This window comes from Gossypium arboreum, chromosome 6 (genome assembly GCF_025698485.1).
Source record: "Gossypium arboreum isolate Shixiya-1 chromosome 6, ASM2569848v2, whole genome shotgun sequence".
Taxonomy (NCBI): domain Eukaryota; kingdom Viridiplantae; phylum Streptophyta; class Magnoliopsida; order Malvales; family Malvaceae; genus Gossypium; species Gossypium arboreum.
Window position 1 is genome coordinate 123752876 of NC_069075.1, and position 7074 is coordinate 123759949.

Sequence of the window (7074 nt, forward strand, 5' to 3'; positions counted from 1 at the left end):
AACGAGAAACGGGCCAAAAACGGAGAAAATGGGCCAATGTACGAAATCAACACAGCCTGGACTTCCTCACACAGGCAGACCACATGGCCGTGTCCCTTTGGCAAGGTCAAAGCACGATTTACATGGGTAAATCACACGCCCGTGCCCATTTAACAGCCTTGACCACGGCCTTAAGCAAATCGCCCACGGGCGTGTCCCTACCGAGCCCAAGTTTAGTCCAATTAGAAAAAGGCCAATTTTGAGGGCTCTTAGGCATTCCAAAGCCTATAAATACACCCTAAGACAAATATTATTATTATTATTATCTGAATTGTATGATAAATATTTCACTTGTTCTTAATTATGTGTTCTTAATTCTTGTTTTGATATTCTAGGATATTGATTTAAGTTAAGCTCTTATTCAGAGGAGGAATAGACCCTGTCTAAGAGTACATTTGTCATAATTAAGCGGAGTTGATTGCGTGCCTAGAGATAGGGTGACAAGATTTTGCCGGATTAGGGTGAAACCTAATAAGGGGATCCATAGATCGAGTTAATACAACCCTAGGGAGTTAATTAGAAAGAGATTTCAACTATTCAACCTAGGGTTAGACATTGTTAGTCTCGAAAGGGATAATAATATAACTTAGAGATTTCTACGGATCAAGTCAAATGAATAAATCGTCCGATTCAGAGTCAAATAACAAGTGAAGTCTAGGTGGATTTTTCCTTAGGTGTTGTCTTAATTCAATCGTTTTTCCAAAAATAATTCCCCAATTCTATATTCTGTGAATTCTTAGTTTAGTTAATTAGTTAGTTAAAACAAACCCCATTATTCTTAGGCTAGATAATAAAAAGACAGTCATTACTAGTACTTTTAGTTCCTTTGGGTTCAACAATCCGGTCTTGCTAAAACTATACTACTGTTCGATAGGTGCACTTGCCTTCATCGTGATAATAGTTAGTTTCAAGAACGATTCATTATAAATATTTAAAAACTGTCACGAATATCACACGTATCAACATTATGTGAGGTATGTAAGTTATGATATGATATATATTTATGTAAGGTATGTAAGTTATGTAATTTTAAAGAAATGAAAATGAAACTAATGTAAATTGAGTAATATTTGTATGGGCATACATTTGTATTGTCAAAAGAACATTTCACCATTTCACTAATATACACCCCTCAACTCAGTTCAACATTTTCATTGTTCTAAAAAAATTTAATCATATTTTGATTCTTTGGCAACAATGGATATGTAATATCAGCAAGTCATTCTTTTGATTCTTTTCCATAATCTTTACATTTACAATCATGCCCGGTAAATATTTAAATTTTATTTCGCACAAGCATGCTAAAATTCAAGAGAACACTAACCTTAATAAGCTTCCCAAAACAGTAGGTTCAACACCAAGCTTCAATCTAAACGTTAAATCTAGCTTCACCCTTGTTCTCTTCTCTAGCTTCAAGCATATACCTAATATTTTCAATGAAAAAAGTTACTGTAAATATTACAATTTAGATTTATTTAATTCTCTCTAATAATATAGGGACTAAATTGATCCGTTTATTCATTTGAAGGAATATTATTTATTTATTTATTCATTTATTACACATAGTGATTTCTTAACACATCATGTTAAAATTTTCCTTTACTACTTTGTCAAATATTAATCCATGTATTATTATTTGATTGCAAAATATTAAATTTATTAATATATTATGAGTCATTCATAACTTAATATGCATTGTTAAAACTAATTTTATTTAAAAAATCCAAAATTTAAATGCACGTAAGTTGAAAACAATTATAAATTAACATGTATACTAGTTATTAATCTATATAAGAAATGTACCTAAATCTTCTTAATTTACTTTTTTTTAATGTTATTCCGAAGTTTGTAGGTTAAAAATAAAAGGAATAGTTAATACAATACTGAAATTTTTAAAACTATACTTTAGCCCTGCCTAAACCATGTGATGAAATGAAAAAAATGCAAAATTCCCATAAAAATGAACAAAATTATTGAAGTGTCCACAAGACTGGAACAATCCTTAAAACCCATAGATTGATTAATAGAAAGAAAGCAATAGAAGATTGAAATGAAGTAATGATATCTATAAGGCTATAAGAAGGAATGAATAAATTTTAGCCACATTTGAAGAATCATAACAATCCATCCACTTGCTTGTTCTGAACGTTGATGCATTTGCATGCCCACTTTGCCTTTCACATGAGTTTGAGATAAGTGGCTAACCCTAAGTAGTTTGCAATTATCATCCCAGTTTTAATTCATAGAAACAAAGTCAAAGATATAACATATATGGAAATTGGTGAGAGGCAGCTTGCAATTTTCACTAGGTGGACTATGATTATAAAGAAAAGAAACAATAAAGTGATGAAAATAATGTGATATATAAATTTTTATTTAATTTAATTATATATATATGAAATTTTATTTTTATTTAATTATACATATTTTAAAATATTTGTTGATATATGTAATTTGTAATCGTTGTTAGAATTTATAAAATAAATCTACAATATAACTTAATAAACTAGGATCTGTCATGTCAAATCTTAAGAATAAATCAAGAACAAAACTAGATGCGGAAACGTACCTGAATCCATGGATTTCTTGAAACTTTCTGGAACTTGGGGATTTGATCTTCCAAATTAGCACACAAGAAATTCAGAGAATATCTGCTCTCTCTTTCCTAATGATGGGATATTAGAAAAGATATCTTGTGTATAATTTGGGGACCATAACCCTAATATTTATAACCTTAGCATATTAGTTCTAATCAAATTCTAATTAGCCCATCATTAATTAGAATTTGATTAGAAAAGTATCTACACATGTTTGACGCATACTTTATTTAATAATTAAAAGCCCAATAAAATTCTAACCAAATTAGATCACTTTTAATTTGGGCTAACCTATCATGATAGTCAATAATAACATGTAATTATCCTTATTATATATGTGATGTCCAAATTTTCCAACAATCTTCCACTTGGACCACATATATATACTAATTGCTTTATAATTACATGTCATTATATAACCTTATGAGCTCAAAATTTTACTATCATATCCAAAAGGCATTTCGTACAATCTCGTCCATTAATTATGTTAACATAGAACCAAGGCGACTTTCGTTACAAATATCGTAACTAAATCCATCCATGATCACGTATATTAACACAACCAAATGACATAGATCAAGTAGGGATGTGTAGCATGGAAATTACATACAATATGATCTAAACATGTCTATTTCCAACTGGTCCTCCTTAGTGAGATCAAATCTTACCAAAATCAGAGTGTGAATAAACCAAATAAACTTTATTTCTTCAGAAAATAAACTTATTATCTTTAAACTGAAATAACTGAAAATGTGTCTATAACATAAAAGCATTTAAAAATACAAACTCCCACTAAAACCAAATATCTTTTAAATGACACTACACCCATATGAGCAATGTGCTCTTATAAAACCTTAGGTGTAGTTCCTTAGTAAGCGGATCCGCAATTATGGAGTTTGTCCTAATATGCTTTATAAGCACTTAACCACTCTGAACTTTTACTTTAACAACCAGGAACTTAAATTCTATGTGTTTTGACTTTAATGTGCTCCTGTTGCTATTGGAATAAAAGACTGCAATTTGTTGTCACAATTTGCACCTTAGTGACAAAATCTTGTATCCATATTCCATCAAAATCGGAGTTTATATACCTGATGATCTCTAACTGATTAGACCTCTAATATGTGAGCATGTAATCTTTTGTTCTCTGAAAATACCTTATAACCTTCTTGGATGCTATCTAATGGTCCAAACCAGGGTTGCTTAAAATATCTGCCTAATATTCCAATAGTGTATACAAGATTCCAATGTATACAAACCTGAACATACATTAAACTTTCCACTGCTAAAATGTAAAAAATCTAATGCATTTTTGTAATCTTAATATCATTCTTAGGGCATTGATTGAGGCTATACTTATTATTGGCAAGCAGTATGTCATTAACATATATAAAACCAAATATAAAACTTTACTCCCACTAAACTTATAGTATAAATGATTATCAACAAAATTCATCTTTAAACCGAATGAGATAATTATTTGGTAAATTTTGTAATATTATTGACGAGAAGTCTACTTAAGCCCATAGATGAAGTTCTTTAATTTGCAAATCATTACTTTTGTATCATCAGACACAAAGTTTTCTAATTACACCATATAAATGTATGATCAATGTTACCATTGAGAAACCATTAACTTAATATTCATCTGATGTAGCTTAATGTCAAAATACTCCACTAAAGCCATTTTAACCCTTTCTCTAGTGGACCTTTCTAATGACATTCATTCTTGAGGTTGTTGAGTTTGTTCTTCTGGAACAATTACCTCATCTTGAATAGGGAGTTGTTTAACATTGTCTTAGTGAGGTTCTAGATTTACTTCTTAATCAATGATAGGTATGAGAGTCTAAACATCATCAAAAGTGATAGTAGGAACTGAGTTAGAATCCAATTCCTTCTCAAAAGCAATGTTTCTAACCTTATTTCTCCCCCCAAACTCAACATCCTAAAAGAATGTTACAATTCTCATCTCAAAAATATTCCTAATTGTGGGATCATAAAATTCATAGCCGTTAGATTGCTCAGAATTTCCTTAACCCTTAACTTTACAGACATCAAAGAAGTCATAAGTGATGTCATTTCAACCTTATCGTTTTTTTTAGCAAAACATTTCTCAATTTCATCAAGGAAACCTTGGCCTGAGTAATCTTTTCAGATTCTATGCCCTTAAAGGCTTCTAAAATGTTGTGCTTCATGATCATTAGACTCATGCAATTTGAACGATTCCACCTCTCAAAATCCCTTTTAACATAAGGGGTACTTTCCGCAATGAGAGGTGCGAGTAGTTCTTCCTTTAGTGCAAGGTCTATGTTCATATAGCCAAGCACTATAAGTAAGTGCCTTTTCCATTCATTGAAATTAGCCCCATTAAGTATGGGTATAGAATTTATATTAGCAGATATTATGGCAGTAGAATATGAATTAGCTGAATATAAAACAAAAAATAAATAAAAATAAGCTCACATCAATATTCATAGTAAAAAATAAATTCAGGATAATGGCTAATCCCATCTCAAGATACCAAACACAACATTAATATCAAGTCTTTGGACAGTAATATTAACAGTAAGCGGTACTCTTGTTGTAGCAATCAAACATTGACAATAAACTATGTCAAACAATGAATTAATCTTTAGACTAACTTATTGCTCACATAAAATACCTGTGACAGCCCAAAATTGACCCCAGTCGGGAACTGGTTTCAGGACCGCTAAACTGAGTCACCGAAATGTTTGAACGTAATATTTATTGTCTAGAATATGTATTTATGAATGTGTGAAAATTTCAAGCTTCGATTTAGTCGATTACATGTGAATTCAGTTATTAGGACTTGTGTGACACTTTTGAAATGTGATAGGCTAATCTATAAGGACCTAATAGTGCATGTAATCAAAAGGGAGGACTTGCATGTCAAATTTCCCCCCCTAATAGTTAGTGGCCGGCCATGACAAGGGATTATGGGCAAAAACATGTCAGAAAACATGTTGTGACAAAGGTGGATTGATGACTCTTAAATCTTCTTTTTAGCATTTTTTTTTCTTTCGAGTGAGGCATTAAGTTCCTTGTTCAACCGTGACCAAAATCGAAACGGTATGGTGTTGTGGTGTATTCGCCATGGTATATCCATAAGTATGATTTATGCATATTGCATGGTAGGTAAGATTTGAGCTTTGGATATATGTTTATATTTGGATATAAGCAACTTTGAGATTCGGCTCTAGCATATATATATATATATAGATATACATGTTTGCACATGATGTATTGGTATGACATATATACCATCTCAAGGTATATATTTGCATATGATGATGTTTGGTTATGAAATAAATGATTGATGCGTATTGAGTTACAATATGGAATGCGTTAGTTAGTAAAATATATGCTGTTTTTGTGTGGTATTAAGTGTATAATTGGCCTCAACATGGACATGCATATTCGCCACATGAGGGAATTGGTGTGCATGCATTCGGTTAGAGGCAAGCATATTGATGCCTATTCTTGGCTTAGAAAATTCGCTAAGGAGAGTACTAACTAATGTGTTGAGTTGATTCATGATTTCCGTACATATGTGACTTTAATGTCTAATGAAAATATGTGGGCTAAGTACCTTGAATTCCTCTTTCGATGCTCAAATGATTAAATCAATTTATTTGTTAAATTAAGCTCAAGAGCAAAGGGGAGCTAAATCCGATAAAGGGAAGGAAAAAGTAGTCGAATAGCCGTCGAAATCATTCGACCACGTCCGAGGTAAGCCTTCGAGTAATGACCCTACTTGAATTATATTGAAATGATTTGTCATATTATGGCGGACAGCCGAATGTGCGTAGGGACTAAGTTATAAAGTCAATTGAAATCATGCTCTTTGTGTGTGGCTATTGAGCCGAAATTGGAAAGGTTTGATAAATGTTTTGTGTTTGAGCCTTAGTAACGAGAATGAAATATGGATGTGTCGTGATTATTGATATATGTGTACATGAGCATTTGAATGATACCGGGCTAAGTCCCCAAGGCATTTATGCTAGTGATTATATCCGGCTAAGACCAAGGCATTCGTATGAATTGTTATATCCGGCTAAGACCAAGGCATTTGTGCAAGTTACCAAATCCGGGTTAAGACCCGAAGGCAATTGTGCTTGTGGTTATATCCGGCTAAATTCCGAAGAAGCTCGGTTGAAGGTGAGCGTTTTGGTGCTGTAATAAATTCAATTAATACGCTCGAAAAACCCATACGATAAGGTATGTTTACATGTGCATCGGAAAAGTCGATTCGTTTGAAATAGTGTTCGTTCGATCGACTAACGAACTTTCGGCTCTTAGATAGGTTGATACCTTGTGTGTGTATATGTTGATGAAGTGTGAAGTAAGTATGATTATGAGAATGTGTATTACTAAAGTGATTCATTTAGCTATGTGAATGTAATACTTTAGTCAAAGC